Genomic DNA, 17,498 nt, shown 5'->3' on the forward strand with positions numbered 1-17,498 from the left:
AGGAAGTCCTGCGTAGTGCAAATATTATTACCACTAAACTAGCCGTAATGTCTAAGCCTGTAATCCTGTTTTGCTTTCAGTATCCTGGGTAACTATAGTTGCAGTAACTATTCATTTTTTGTTCCTTGTCATACTTAAGCTCTCCTGAGTAAACCGGAATCAAACCAGCAAGATACAGTAGCCAATTAATGGAAAAATAAATGTCATTATAAAGAACTTCCTTTCCAAGGAGTCAGAGGAAGCAGGTGCATTTCCATTGAAAATCCCATGAGCCATAGATGTTTCATTCTAATTTGCCACTATAACTTAACATATGACTTATGATACTAACAGGATTGTGAAGAGTGCTACAGTACACAGTGAATCAAAGCAGAGTACTAAAACATTCAAAAAGACATGAAAAAGTATATATAATAGTTATAATAGCCATAGTTATAATCACTTGTCACCTGATTAACCCAATGAGATATAAGTATATCTGAATATTGGCAACTTTTTAATATATTGTATTGGGAGAAAATGTATTTCCTCACTTTTTAGTAGGCTGCCATTCCCATTTTCCTGTCTGCATGCTGTCTTTAAATAATACCCATTGAAATCAATGGAAACCCTGCTTACTATTACACTTCTGGCTCCACCCCTAATTGCAACGAGGAGCTGTAAGCAGGGGCGTAACTATAGAGGGTGCAGGGGATGCGGTTGCACCCGGGCCCAGGAGCCTTAGGGGGCCCATAAGGCCCCTCTTTTCCATAGTCCAGTACTATGAATAAAGCATTACAGTTGGGGGCCCTGTTACAGGTTTTGCATTGGGGCCCAGAAGCTTCAAATTATGTCTCTGTGCAGCATGGTTTAGGTATGAGTACGGGTACAGACACAGATAGAGGGGGGGCCCCAGCTCACGTTTTGCATCAGGGCCCCTGAGCCTTTAGTTACGCCCCTGGCTGTAAGTGTAATAAGAGGTCCATTGATTTCATTGGTAGTGAAGCCAGCTATTATATTTCCAGTGCTGACCAGCATCGATGATGTTCGTTCTGCTGCACTGACAGCAGGTCAATTTCTACGCTGATTACGCATGGATTTTTTTTTTCTACAGCGTTGAGGAGATTTGTTAAAAGCTCATCTATTTTGCTGCTACCGTAATATGCTGAAGATTTTCAACACACAAATCCATTGCAGAAATCCAGAGAACCTTCCATATGTGAACGTACCCTAAATGTCTGATAGATGTGGGTCCTACCTCTGTGTCGCATCTCCATCTTTGAATCCCATTCACTTCTATGGGAGTTATGGAAACAAGAGTATCACAGTGATGCAGTTCACGTCACAACCTGGATGGCAGCGGCCACGTCATCAGCCAAGGTGGGATCATAGGACTTCTGTTCTGGAGATAGGTGCTGGTCCCAGAGGTGGGACACTAAGGCCCAATGCACATGGGTGTATTTGCATTGCTGAATCCAGAGCAGACGTCTGCCTCCGGATTCTGCAGCAAATACTGCCCATAGACATGCTATCGAAAATCGCTTTTCCATGACCACAAGCGGAAATCAATTGCGATTTTCCGCTTGCATAGGGAAAAATCGCAGCATGTACTTTTCCAGTGCGGATGCTGCGCTGACGGCTTTCATTAAATGGAAGCCATCCGATCTGCAGCCCTTCCGCAATGACATCGCGGAAGGGTCGCGGATTCCGCATCATCAAATAGCAGCGGCACAGCATTTTCTGTACTGCGCATGTGCACCGGCGCATAAGCTGGCCCATCCAGCAGGTTCGCGGGTTCACTGGCCGGGTACCGGGTCATACCTTGTTTGCTCTTGTGCCAGTTGAGACAGGTAGATACATTGTTTGCTCATTCACACGAGAATCTTCAGAATCATTTAGTCCTCCCCACTGGCTATAAAAGTGAATGAGAACGACTGAACAAGCGTTATTTAAACTGAATGATAAATGAAAAATCCAACTATGAGTTTTAGTCCTCCATAAAGTAAACGCTGAGCGACAATTGAACAATTACTGATTGCCGTTTGGTCATTGACTCGCATTTAGACCAAACTATTATCATTCACTTTCACTTGTTTGAATTTTTTTTTTAATAATCTGTATCTTATCAGTTGTTTCTGTTGTCTTTGCAAGCATTATGTTTCCACGGTTACCATTGTGTTTTCTAGTCAGCCATACACCAGCATTTGGATAAGTGAAAGAGAGAAAAGGGCGAATCAGGGGCTTCCAGGCTTTAACATGCTTATCTAATTGAAAAAAAAACACAGAAAAAGTTACAAACCAGCTCTATTTGACTGTGAAGTAACACTTATTACAGACCCAGCAGAGCTGGAAGTGCCCTTAGTTACAGTAATATCACACATTATTTGTGGCTTCAGATATGATCTTCTGTGGGCTGTATCTGCTAAGGCAGTAAATCCCCATTCATGCGAGTGGGACTGACTGAAGTGCAATATCAGACAGTGCCCATACACCTGAAGATGTTTCTTGGAAAAATATAATATATATATTTATTTTTATTTTTTTAATTTTTTTCTACTCCTGTAAATTGCTTCATTTGTATTTTCTTAGTAGTAATGAAAATAATGCATATATGTCGAATTTGGACAAACTTTAAAATGGAAAAAAGTTAAAATTTACATTTTAATTGAATCCCCTAAATGATATTTTATGTTTCCACTGTTGTTTAGGCAAGTTTCACATGGCCATATGGCCATACATCGACAGTGCAGATTGTATGTCTTATACTTGTTCATGAAAATGGACAGGAATAGGACAGGCAGAGATTCTATGTCATATAAATGCGTTAACGCTGCGTTTTTTAACGCAAATGTGAATGGGACTTTCTAATGTTAAAAACGCATCGCACAAAAAAAGCAAAGCACCAACTTGCGATACGTTTTTAACATTAGAAAGTCCCATTGACATTCTTGTTAAAAAACACAAGTGTGCCGCAGCCCTTAGGCAAGTGACAGGTTTCCTTTAATAGACTATTAAAATATACTGCAATACTGCTAAAGTGTTGAGCTATATTGCAGAAGTGATCAAACTAGGAAGACTAAAAAAAGCTAAATAAGTTTACTTTTTTAAAAAAAAAAATCTAACATAAATCAGCCTAAATGCTTTTTCTTGCACCCCACTTTGACCCCTTTGCTGTAACTTTGGTGTATGATGTTGGTGTTATTAGATGACACACATGCTCACCGCTGCCGTAAAATCATCAAATGTGAGTTTAATACATTCAGGAAGCTGTCAGGCGGGTTGAAGGTTACAATGTTAAGTTTATGGGCGGCGCTGCTGTACTTTATGCATGTGCTGGAATGGGTGAAGCGTTGCTAAGCAACACAGAACACACTGCTAAGCTGCACCATACACTGCCCAATCAAAAGCAAGAGAGAGACAGAGAGAGAGTCAGCAATAGAGAGACAGCGATAGAGAGACAGTGACAGAGAGACATACAGAGAGGGAGACCGCGATAGAGAGACAGAGAGAGACAGCGATAGAGAGACAGACAGAGAGAGGGACAGCGATACAGAGACAGACAGAGAGGGAGACAGCGATAGAGAGACAGTGAGAGAGAGCAATAGAGAGAGATAGTGAGAGAGATAGTGAGAAAAAGAGTGAGAGAGACAGCAATAGAGAGACAGCATGAGAGAGCGATAGAGAGAAACAGTGAGAAAAAGAGAGACCGACAGATAATGATAAAGAGACAGAGAGACAGCAATAGAGAGACACAGAGAGACAGTGGGAGAGAGCAATAGAGAAAGAGAGCGATAGAGAGACAGTGAGAAAAAGTGAGAGCGATAGAAACACAGAGAGAAAGCGATAGAAAGAGAGAGCTAGTGAGACAGAGAGAGACATCAATAGAGATACAGAGAGAGAGACAGAGAGAGAGCGATAGCGAGACAGAGAGAAATGGACAGACAGAAACAGACAGAGACAGACAGAGAGAGAAATGGACAGACAGAAACAGACAGAAAGAGACAAACAACAAAAGGGACAGACAGACAGAGAGACAGACAGACAGAGAGGCAGACAGCCAGAGAGGCAGAGAGACAGACAAACAAACAGAGTAAGACAGACAAACAGAGAGAATTGTAAAATACCAGAATTGTGTTTTTTGGGGCACCAACTAATCCTAAAAAATAAATGAATAAAAAGTTCTCAAAAGTCTATGTACCCCAAAATGCTACCAATAAAAACAAGCCCTCATACAATCACATCAAAAATAGGATACAGTATGGGTCTCAGAATATGGTGGCAGAAACATTTTTTTTAAAGGTTTTTTTTTATATTCCAGAAGTAATAATACATAAAAAATTATAAATTCGGTATTGCCATATTTCTATTGATATGCATAATAAAGTTAAGATGTAATTTTTGCTGCACCATTAACACCATCAAATCAAAATGCTGCATCAACAATAAAAAAAGTTGTAGCTCCTGAAAAGTGGGAATGAAAAAGTGAAAAGTAAATTTGTAGAATTTTCTGGTCTTTAACCCCTTCCCGCCACAGGATCTAAATGTACGTTCTGGCTCCCTGGTACTTAACGCAACAGGATGTACACTTACGTCCTGTGGATAGCGCAAGATCAGGAGCCGGTTGTCACTCATGCAACAGTGGGGTTGCGTTGGGACAGCGAACCTCGCCATTAACCCCTTCCCTGCTGCGATCTATGTAAATGTAAAGGGTTTACAGAAGGAGTGCGCTCCCTCTGTGATGTCATCAGACTCTCGCGATGAAATCACGGAGAGCCTGATGGGTAGCCATGGCAACAGGATGCCAAATACAGGCATCCTGCATTGCCATTGCCTATGATTGCAAGTCGATCTCTCTTCATACAGAGCGGGTGCCAGCTGTTTATTACATTTATTTATTATCAGCGCTATTAACCCTTTAAATGCCACTGTTAATTCTGACAGTAGCATTTTAATTACCTGAACGATGTTTGAAAGTCCCGTACAGCCCCCCACGATTAAATCACAGTGAGCCTTGCGGGTGTCATGCCAGCTGGGGGGCCTTCTAAAAGGGTCTAGGGCTGTCTTAGCAGACTGCCTATCACGCCATCACTGTGGGGTGGCTTGATAGACTGCTTGCCCCATCACAGTATGACGTAACGCATTACATCATACTGCAGGAGTGATCAAAGCATCGCATGTTGTTGTGCCCCCTGAGGACTATAAAAAAAAGTTAAAATTTAGAACAATAAAGTTTTACCAAATGTAAAAAAAAGTAATAAAAGTTAAAAAAACAAACATCTTGCCATGTTTCTAATAAAATAATCAAAATAATAAAACAAAAATACATATTTGGTATCGCTGCGTCCATAAAAGTCTGATCTATCAAAGTAACACATTATTTACTCCGCATGGTGAACATCATCCGGAAAAAAATAAAAAACGCCAAAAATGCACTTTTTTGGTCAATCTGTCTCCCAGAAAAAATGCAAAAAAAAGCGATCAAAAAGTCGTATGTATTCCGAAATGGTACGAACACAAACTACAGGATGCCTTGCAAAAATTGAGCTCAAGCACAACTATGTTGACAGAAAAATAAAAAAAGTTATTTTGCGCAGAAGATGGCGACAGAAAATAATTCAAAAAAATAAATGTCTTTGAAAAAAAATAAAAGTAGTATAACAAAAAAAAAAACTACATAACTTTGGTATTGTAGTAAATGTACTAACTAGAGATGAGCGAACGTACTCGCTTCGAGTAATTACTCGATCGAGCATCGCTATTTTCGAGTACCTGGCTACTCGGGTGCCAAGATTAGGGGGGCGCCAGGGAGCGGGAGATGGTGTGGTGGAGCGGGGGGTAGCAGTGGGGAACAGGGGGGGCTCTCTCTCTCTAACACTCCCCCCCCCCCACTCCCCTCTGCAACCCCCCGCTCACCCACGGCGCCCCCAGAATCTTTTCACCCGAGTAGAGAAGTACTCGAAAATCACAGTGCTCAAGTGAAAAAAGGGGCGTCGCCGAGTACGTTCGCTCATCTCTAGTACTAACCCATAGAATAAAGTTATCATGTAATTTTTGGTGCAGTTTGTGTGCCGTAGAAACAGGACGCACCGGAAGATGGCGAATGTCTTTTTTTTTTTTTACACCACTTGAAAGTTTTTCAGTGCATTTTATGTTACATTAAATGGTAGCATTGAAAAATATAACTTGTCCTGCAAAAAACAAGCCCTCATACAGCGACGTCAATGGATAAATAAAGGAGTTACGGTTTTTTAAAAGAGGGGATGAAAAAAGACTGAAAAACAAAGGACTGTCATTAGGGCCTTGTCTTTTAGTCTGTGACATCATCATAAGCCTGATGAAGGGTACATCTACCCGAAACGTTGCAAACAAATTAGAGTCTGTACATCAGCGGAATTCATTTATTTGGATCCAATAAGGAAACACCTCAGCATCTCATTATGAAATGTTCTTAATATAAGGGCAGACTAGATGGACCATGTGGTCTTGTTCTGCCATCAGTTTTCTTTTTGCATAATTCTATGTTCCACTTTTCTTTTCTACATGAACTTTTTGGGTAGTGCTCAACCCATTAAAAACATGTACCTACGTACCCTGCTTATGAGTTATGCGGCCTGGACATTTGTACAATTCTACCATGATGGAACTCAACATACCACATTATAAACTTTTTTTTCAGACTCATATGTTGACGGCCTATCCTAAGATCATTGAGGGTACATCTTCTGAAACGCCTACCAATCAGCTGTTTGAAGGGGCTATAGCATTCAGGTGAGTGTTACATCCCCTTCATCGTATTCCAGGCAGCACCATACATTGTATAATTGCTGTGCCTGGTATTGTAGCTGAATCCCAGTTGCGTGAATGGAACTAACCTGCAAACAGGCGATATGACTGATAAGGTCTGAGATCTCAAACTACTGAAGAGGCTGCATCACTTGAGTGCCAAGGCGCATTCAAACAACTTATCAGCAATAGTGCTGGTAGTTGGATCCTCGCCAATCTGATATTGATGACTTATTGTAAGGATGGGCCATCAGTATATGAGTCCTGAAAAGCTTCTTTAGAGGTCAGTGAGATATGCTTTGTGCCAGAGGGGTATTCATCATATGATGGATCCAACACTACATTATGGTTGACATTATAGACGTAAGTGTGCTTATAGCCTCTTAGCAGCAGATAGCTCTGCTAGTGGGTGATACAATTTGATCTCCATTCCTTGGTGCAACTCCAGCTATGTCTATCACAATGCTGAAGATGGACTATGTGGACAGCTTCCACTAGCATTTCAGGGTTGCAAGTAATGGCCCATTTAGACACAACGATTATTGCTCAAAAATCGCTCAAAGCCATCTTTTGAGCAATAATAGTTGTGTGTAACTGCACTGACATCGTGCAGTTTTCGTTATGCCGTTGCTCATCGTTGTCTTTCAGCGTGCTTGAAAACGACGATGAGCCTTATGAGGGATTCAAAGCGGGATAAAGCTGATAATATTGTTTCAGCTGTATCCTGCTCCCTGATGACAGATGGCGTATGAAGAACGCAGCTATCCAGCTGCGTTCTCCATACCCTGCACTTAGCGCTCGGCTGTATAACAGCCGGGCTCTCTGTGCAGAAAACAGCTGGATGCAGAAGACAAGCGGGGCGCTTGGTTGTATGACAGCTGAGGGCTCCCAGCGGGGAACAGCTGGATGCAGAGAACAAGCGGCCCCCCGCTTGTCCTCTGCATCCTCCACTGGGAGAGCTTGGCTGTATGACAGCTGGGTGGTCCCAGCAGGGCCTTAAGAAATGAAGAGATGTTCTTCCCTAGTGGTAAAATGTTGATTATCATTATATCTGAAAAGAGTCCTGCAAACTTGATGGTCAAAGGTTCACACAAATTTGCATAAAAAGGCTATTGCTATGATGTTTTAGGAGTGTTTCTGGACAGGAATGGGGTGAGCTCTTAGTTCCTGTGATTTGCAAATGTTTGAAGGTTTGCATTAGTAGTACCGTACTATCGATTTTTACTATGTAGTTGAAAGTTGAGGACAAGCAGGAGACTTCATTTTACAGAGAAAATGTATGAAAAATGTTTGTATAAGAAAAAAAATCATTTTCAGATATGAGTAAAAACTAATTTATCGACATTCAAAATGTGCTAGCACATAGGGGAACTAGTAATTCTAAGAAGCCTTTTCCATAAGTTATTCTGGCAATCATTAATGGCTATTACTGATTAGTGACTTAGATGACTGGGTGGCCTGATTAATGAATCACAAACTCTTGTGTTGAGTGCCTTTAATTCACAGTAAGTGCTTCATTCAGAGGCATCGCGCCTCAACATAGGGGAAAAATTTGTCAAAAGCGTTCTGATCAATCAGTAACAATTAACATCTTGCAAGTGAAGGCAATGCACGCTGTTAGATTCTGTAGTATCTACTCTGAAAACGTGCATGTGAAATATCTGTATATTTGCAGCAAGCTCCAATAAGGGCTTATTCAGACAGGCTTATAACGGTCGGGTTTTCACACCCAGCCAATATACGCTGTCCCTCTCTGCAAGGGGAGGAGGCGGGCCTGGCCGGGAGCTAGTGCACTGAGCTCCCGCCCCCTCTCCGCCCTCTTCCCCCCCCCTTGCCACTGTTTGCAATAGGAGGGCCGAGACAGGGGTAGAGCTAAGTTCCTCCCATCTCGACACCTCCCATTGCAAACAGTTCACTGAGCTGTTCTAGTGTGGGTATGTGCTATTAGTGCAATGTATATATTATATTGTTTTCTTTCTTATGGCGGAGTGGGCAAAAAAATTCTGAGGGTGCCATCTAACCTAAGGCCAACCCTGCATGCAGGTTCAGGAATTCTTAAATTTTTGAGACTCGTGAGCGGATTATGAATAGGAAGTCGTGACACAGTTCCATTTTAGGCTTCAGAACACCAGTGTTTTCTCCAGTTCGGTATGAGTTAAATCTCCTAGAAGTTGCCTGTGTATTGGTTCGGCTGGTTTTTCACCTGCCTTCATTATATCAGCTCTGTGCCTTTCTCACTTGTGTGCTGTAACAAAGCAGCGGGATATTTTTTCTTATCTTGCATAGATCAAAGCTTCCATCTCATCTGCAGCGAGACATAATGATTGCTATTATGGACATGCATTGATGGAAAACATCCCCTCTTGCCGTCCTTTATAATAATACCAATAAGCATAAGAACAATAGTTATTGTGAATAGTGTTAGACAGGGTAGTGTTTCTCAACTCCAGTCCTCAAGTACCCTCAACAGGTTATGTTTTAAGGATTCCGATTCAGAGAATACACATTATAGGATACTAATGTACTAACAGTAAAACTAAGGCCTTATGTCCACAATCTATGTAGATCGCAGCAGGGAAAGGGTTCACAGAGGAAGCGCGCTATTTCTGTGACGTCAGCAGGCTCTTGCGATGCAATCGCAGAGAGCCCGGTTGGTTGCCATGGTAACAGGATGCCACCTATATGCGTCCTGTATTACCATTGCTTATGATCGCTGTAATAGGCGATAAGGCATTGCAGGAGAGAAGTTCTGCAATGCCTTATCATAGTGATCATTGGTGCTATGGTGTAAGTCCCCCATAGGGACACAAATGGTGTAAAAAAAAAAAAGATTAAAATATTGTAAAAAAAATAAAAATGTAAAAAAAAAAAAGTTAAAAACCCCTTTTTTATGCTTTTTCTCATGTTGGCATAACCCCCCCCCCCCCCCACACACACACACACACATATTTGGTATCGCCGTGTCTGTAAAAACACGTACACTAAGGTGAACATGCTTTTTTAAAAAAGGATTTAAAAATAACACTAAAAAACTGAGGCAAAATGCTAATTTTTAGCATTTTGCCTCCCCAACAACGCAATAAAAGTGATCAAAAAAGCCGTATGTATCCCAAAATGGTACCAATAAAAACAACAGCTCGTCTCACAAAAAATAAGCCCTCATAGAGCTCTATCTATGAAAAAATAAAAAGGTTATAGGACTTTGAATGCAGCGATAAGAAAAAAAAAAGATTTCACTCAGTTCCTGCTCCTGGCTCCTCCACCCCCCCACCCCCCTGCAGACAAGGACACCGTATATCGGCTCGGCGTGAAAACCGAGCCGATATACGGTCGTCTGAATCCAGCCTTAATGCGTTTTCTCTCCCTGCGATCATAAAAAAAATAATAAAAGTTTTACAATATAGTCTATGTACCAAAAAATGGCAGCAATAAAAACTACAGTTCGCCACACAAAAAACAAGCACTTATACGGCCGTGTTGACGGAAAAATAAAAAAGTTATGACTTTTGAAAAATGGAGAATAAAATCCGCCAAAAATCGTTTGCTCCTTAAGCCCAAAATAGGCCATGTCCTCAAGGGGCTAATTGTTGTTATAGTTCCCCCTTAAGGCCCATTTACACAAGCAGATAATCGCTCAAAGATCGCTCAAATGACAGTTTGAGCGATTATTTTGCATAAAAAATAATTGGTATTCAGGTAGCTTCTCAGCTACTTAAATGCCAATTATGTATGTTAATGAAGCCTTCACTGAATGCAGCTAATAGCCTGAGGCTCTTAGCTGTGCTCAGATCCTTTGTTCTCCACGGGTAGGGGTGGGAATGCTATCAGCACTCCCCTGTGGAGAACGACTGATAAAACTGATTGTTAAAATCAAGTGAGCTTGATTTTAACAATCAGCGAAAGGTGCCCAAAATGCTGGTGCCCCACGCCCATTTACACGCACCGATTATCACTAAAACAAACTTTTAGCAATAATTGTCTAGTGTAAATGGGCCTTTAGTAAGGAACAATTGGTTGTGCATCTGGACTTTTTCAGAGCACCACCTACTCATAAGAATGATTCTTAACATCCTCCTCTGACCCCTTTCGTCTACAAGTTGTTTATGCCCACAGGATCACCTTTTGCTGCATGTTCTTCCTTAAAGGAGATGTCCCGCGCCGAAACGGGTTTTTTTTTTTTTAAACCCCCCCCCCGTTCGGCGCGAGACAACCCCGATGCAGGGGTTAAAAAAACCACCCGCACAGCGCTTACCTGAATCCCGGCGGTCCGGTGACTTCAATACTTACCGCTGAAGATGGCCGCCGGGATCCTCCGTCTTCGTGGACCGCAGCTCTTCTGTGCGGTCCACTGCCGATTCCAGCCTCCTGATTGGCTGGAATCGGCACGTGACGGGGCGGAGCTACACGGAGCCGCTCTCTGGCACGAGCGGCTCCATAGAAGACTACAGAAGACCCGGACTGCGCAAGCGCGGCTAATTTGGCCATCGGAGGCCAGAAATTAGTCGGCTCCATGGGAACGAGGACGCCAGCAACGGAGCAGGTAAGTAAAAAAACTTTTTATAACTTCTGTATGGCTCATAATTAATGCACAATGTACATTACAAAGTGCATTATTATGGCCATACAGAAGTGTATAGACCCACTTGCTGCCTCGGGACAACCCCTTTAATCACACCATTCTCAGTGTACTCTCCACAAAACCGCATGAGAAGACCCCACAAGGTTGCCAGTGAAAGCCTTGTCCCAGCTAGTCAAGCACAAATGACCAGGCCTCACTTAAAATCACTCAGATTTTTCCCAATCTAATGTGGATTCACAGTAAAGCTGACTTTATGCTGCACTTTGGGTCAACATTCCTAATTTCCATACAGAGAAGCTCCAAACGCAAAACGACCAATGTCTCTAATAAAGTGACGATTCAGTATATAAACTAGTCAGCAGGCTCTGAATCTAACCAGGCTTCTCAAGAATATTAACCCCTAAGTTGCAGATCTTCGAAGTGGAAGTACAGAACATATTGATAACTGTCCTGTCTCCTAACACAAAGGATTCATTAGCTTCCCTCCTACGTGGAGGAAGCATCCTTTTACATGGGAGGCCGAGCAAAGTGAGGAAATCTTTCATTAGCCATCAGCAAAATGATTAGCATGCAAGGTAATACTGAGTGTTTGGCATCATTATTTGAAGGTGGTTTAGCTAGAATTGAACCTCTTATCAATGAAATGATGGAATACAATTCTGATGAGCAAGAGTTAAATCCCTCTAAATCCAGAACAAAATCCAGTATTGATTGTGATGGAGAATGCCTTTCCATGAACACACTGCGTAATCCATATTGCCCTTTTTCCTCCCAGTCTTCTGAGTTTATTGTGTAAATGTAACCTTTTAGTTTTGTGTTTATTTGCGATCCATTTGGTTTTTATGTTGCTATAAACATGCCTTGGGGCTTGGCTTTCAATCTAAAGAAAATACATTCCCAGTATAGTCTGTGTGCCACTCATCTAGATAAAGAAAAGAGAAGGCTCTGTATTTACTATATTGACACAAACACATTCTGCCTGAATGCATATGGCTGGGCCAAACGTCTTATATCACTCATCTAACAATATCACCTAATGCATTTATTCCACTGACAAAGACCTAGTTAATTCACATTTCCTGCAGATCTGTACAACTCCTTGTGCCATTTCAGTTGCATTACCAATGTAAAAACCCAACCATGAAAATATTATTAAGCACATAAATTACTAAGACTTTTAGGACAGACTTCAAATGCAAAGTCATTTTAAAGCTTCACAAAGCTGTCAGGGCCTTAATTTCATCATCTGGAAAACAAAGTGTAGAAGAAAATACTACTGTAGCTCAGGGTGGGGAGGGATATGGTGTATCCTTGTGGAGAGCACCAAGTTGGCATAAGAAGACTTATAGGCCAAGCAATGCTCCCCTGGGAAATTTGGTATGCAAATTGGAGATGTTATAATGTCTGCAGCATCACCTACTGGAACATAGCTTCCCTATAAGTCCATATCTGACCATCTAACTGGCCTTGTAACATGACTAAGAATATAAACCAAACCAGAGTCTTCTTAATGAAAAAAACATACCCGTATACAGTCAGTTGTTTTGAAGTTTGTTCCTCTCTTCACGGCACAGTAATGTCCTAGGCGAGAGGTCTGTAGCATACTGTAGCTATGTATATACATACATGTACTGTAGCTGAAGGGGAGGCTGGTGGGATATGTGCCAACAAGCCACTCTGGCTGTTTGCAATGGGAGGTGGTGGGGGTTGATCTAAGCTCCCACCCCTTGTCCATAGCCAGCAATAAGAGGGGCAGAGCTTAGCTCCACCTCCTCCCTCCCCCATTGCAAACAGCCAAAGGGGAGGAGAGAGGAGGAGAGAATGGGGAGGGAGTGTAGCAGTCACACTGCTAAATTCTCTCCCACCTCCCTTCTCCGGCCGCTGTCATTGGCTCTCATAGGAGTCTATGCAGTGGCTGATGTATTCTGGGCAGAATACAAGGCTTAAAGAATGCATAAAATATTACGTTACAAACTGTAACAAACTGCATAGTCCACCATGCCCACCAGAGAATACATCTATGTTTGCAAAGTCCCCAAATTCAATTGTAACCACATATAATGTTAGGTGGTCATAACTGTGACCGTAAATTTACAACATAGTAGTTATATATTAGACGTTAGAATTTCCCTGAATGTAAGTCAGGGGAAGAGAAGGTGGGCTGAAATGGCATCGGTACCCACACATGCCAAAGACACCAGCGTTTAATATAACAGTTTAATTGTATAACAGTTTCAGTAAATAAGGAGATAGAATATCTCAGTCACTGAGCAAACTTTTTCACACAATATGTCAAAAATAACACTCATCCACATATGAAAAGACACCAACATTCCCCCTGGTTGAGAGAGAAGAGGAGCCGGTCCCATTGATGCCAACTACAGTACGTTACCAACCAGAGGGAGATGCCTGGCGTCTAAGACAGCATCTGCTCCGGTCTCCTGTTTAAAATGTCAGTCGATTTCCCATTCGCCTAGGGATAGTGTAGAAGGTCGTAGGTTGCAGCGAGGGCGCACTCTGCGGGGTGGTAACTTGTACCAATAGAGGACATGGATACCTGAAAAACATAGCCCGGGGGAATCCATGTCCTCCTTCTGAGGTGAGGTAGGGATTACACTCACCCTAGGAGTAGGGCCTTGTGGGCGCTGCGGAAGCCCTGACGCAAGAGGGACGGCCAGGAACAGGTCTGGGACAGAACTGTTGTAAGAGTAAATTAACCACGTTCTCCCTAATACTCCTGTCTCTTTGTCTCTTGCATTCTGTGTTATAGAGTTAATGTACATTGTGCTCTGCGGGGAAGAAAGGAGGGGCTGTACGGGGAGAATTTAAAAAGAGGAACCTGCTGGGAGAACCATTATTACTACAGCGTCCAGCAGTCCCGGCGGGCAGACTTGACCCATGTTCGGCCTGTGAAAAATGTAAATTGTGTGATGCATAAGACTTTACTTATTTGTGATGTGTATCCAAGGACTGCAAACTTTGAATGAAAATATAAGGAAGCAAGTGATCAGCCAAGTTCAGAGGGGTGGAGCTAGATGATGCAAGAGTACGTAATGGGTCATCCCTCTCTTGTCCACAAAGGAGGGGGTGAGAATCATAGGCAGCCAGAAAAAGTTTTGTTTTTTCTCCTGTCTCAAATTTGATGAGACATTGCAGGCAGGATTAGATTAATAATGAATTGGCTTAAAGGATATCACATTTCAAATATGGATAGATACTCAGAAGAGTTTTTGTAAATTAACTGCCCTTGTGGTGGAGCCAGCTTATGTGTTTGGCCTGATAGCTGCTGCAGAAACTCAGCTTTTCATGGTTTCTGACAAATTGTGGGCCACCTCCAAGACAGACGTAGGGAAATTGAATGTACCCCCAATGATGGTATATCTGAAACCAGGATACACACTCCTGAGTTTCACCAGAGGTTAAAAAAAAGGGGGGGGATGAAAGTGACAAGTGTGAGAAAATATGCTGAAGGGTCAGCCAGCCTCCTACCGCATGTAGGTGCTGTGTGCGGACGATTTTGGAAGCCTGCCAACTTGCCACAATTTTACTGTTAATTTCTCTTGCAGAAAATGGCTGTAAGGCCTGGAGGCCTCCAAAGACAAACTCCAGTTCTGCAAGAAAGGTTGTTCTGCTGGATCATTGCTTAGCCCAGGGACCTAGACATCTGACAGAGGAAAAAAGGCTGCTGTCCAGGCCATATCTGTACCTACATCCGTTGCCAAACTCTGCACATTTCTGGGCCTTGTTTCATACTGCCGCCCATGGATCCACTCTGCTTCTTTTCTTATGCAACCACTCTATGACTGTCTTTCAATCATCCCTTTCTCTTTCACACCTGAAGACACTCTAAAACACTCTTATACTCAGCTCTCCAGCCTTTGGTATTCCCACCTACACTTCACCCTTTACTCTTTTCTGTACTGAACTTTCTGGCCATGTGACGACAGTATTGACACAAAAGCACGGAGGACAACCACGGCCACTTGGATACTACTCCATGAGGTTAGATCCAGTGGCTCGAGAAGCTGCCTCATGTGTTTGCGCGGTGGCAGCAGTACAGGCAATGGTTGACAAATCTTCTGAGTTGGTATTGGACTACCCCCTAGTGGTCCTCACCCCTCATGACGTCCAGAGCATACTCACGCAAGTGCAACCCAAGCACTTATCTCTGGCCTGTCAGATCCAGCTACAATGTGCTCTTTTTATGCCCCCCCCACCAATATTTCTTTCCAATGTTGTACTACCTTGAACCCGGCTACTCATCTTTCAATCGAGTATCCCGGTTCAAATGGGGAATGGGAGGCATAGGTGATCTAAGTATTGCAGATCAGCTATTTTTTTTAAAAATTTTTGCAACAACATTCTGATAAAAACTGTTATTGGAACCCACTGTTAACAATGCATAGTTTGAGTTTTCTTTTTATAGATGGTATCAGGGTGAGGATTGATGACTCCAAACCGGATATGCAGAGGTCACACAACAAGATGTCCTAAACGCAGAAGCTCTGCCTCCGCATGTGTCAGTGCAAGAAGCGGAACTGAAGGCCCTCACTGAGGTGAGTAGAGTGGCAGAAGGTAAGACGGCAAACGTTTACACTGATTCCCGGTATGCATTTGGCATAGCTCATGATTATGGCCCAATATGGAAGGCCAGACAGTTTCTTACCTCAGTAGGACAGCCAATTATGAATGGTGCAGTGGTGCAGAGTCCCTTGGAGGCCCTACTTCTACCTGACAAAGTGGAGAAGCAAGAAGAAGAAGAAAAGAAGATACTGACAGCAAAGTCAGTGACAAAAACTTTGGACATTGCCAAAAAACTTTGGACATTGATATGCTAAGGACTTTACAGTTACAAGCCAACAAGGAAGAAAAGCAAAACCGAGCTAAAGATGGGAGCAACAGAACAGGACGGTGTATGGCGAACAGTCAGCAGAACATGCCTACAACGGTCCTTGTGCCCCATGATGACCCAAATGGTACACAGAAAGACGTGCCTATCAAAAGCAGTAATGACGTTGGTGTTGAATGACAACGGGTGACACCTGGGTTCTCTGTAGCTGCTGCATCATTTGTCCAGTTTTGCATGATCTTTGCCATATGGGAGTCAGGACAGAAGTAAAGAGGCCATATAACACTTGCCTAGACCACTCTACCCATTTCAGGGATTGCAAATTGATTACATTCAACTCCCCCCTGTTGGGAAGTATGAATATGTGCTTATTGTTGGTGTCTTTACAGTTCGGAGGCCTACCCTATTACTAAGTTAAATGAGCAGGTAACCACACAGAAGCTTATGAATGAGGTAATTTGCAGATACAGGGTACCGGAAGTGAATGAGTTAAACGAAGGTACACACTTCACAGGTGAAATAATGCAACATCATGTCTGCTCTGGGTACATCCCAGGACTTTTAAACACCCTACCATACACGAAGTAGTGGGAAAGTAGGAAAGATGAACAGTACCACTTCCTTATATATACAATGAAACTCTCTGTTCCCTAAACTCTAACAGATTTTTACCGTAAATAACATTAAGTGGAACACTCCACTTCCCGATTTCTAACAGACTTTAGGTAAAATAAGTCAGACACACGAAACCGCAGTCTATAACATTACCGCTTTTAGCTAACGCACTAGTCGAAATAGGCAATTTACGGGAAATTTATGCAAATAATAGTTTAAGTCAACACAAGCAGTTTTACGGGAAACTCATAATGCGGGAACCTTATGCAAATAATAGTTCAAGTTGTAACCTCCAATCATACCGGACCATCCACACGTGGTACCCAACTCGCTCATCTTATCTTGCCCCCTCTGGACTGACACCACGTGATGGGCAATGCTAAGAATAACAGATGACCAGATGAAGGAAGAATCTCAAGACACCTATCCAATAATCAAGCAATACGTTGTATCTATGTAATCTTTGGCATGCCCAAAAGAGCAGATATGTTAAACTTTATAAAAGAGGCTACGTGCCCACAAATAAAGGAGAAATGAGGACGTTTTCTTATACTGAACTTGTGTCAGTGTGATTGCTTCTGGCTGTGCGCACAGTCTCATAACATTAATTTGGAAGGATGCAAACATTCCTATTGATTACGCCGTGGACCCCCAAAGGTCATCCATGACAACCCTGCCCAATGGAGCAGAGTT

This window comes from Eleutherodactylus coqui, chromosome 2 (assembly GCF_035609145.1).
Source record: "Eleutherodactylus coqui strain aEleCoq1 chromosome 2, aEleCoq1.hap1, whole genome shotgun sequence".
In the NCBI taxonomy this organism is placed as follows: Eukaryota; Metazoa; Chordata; class Amphibia; order Anura; family Eleutherodactylidae; genus Eleutherodactylus; species Eleutherodactylus coqui.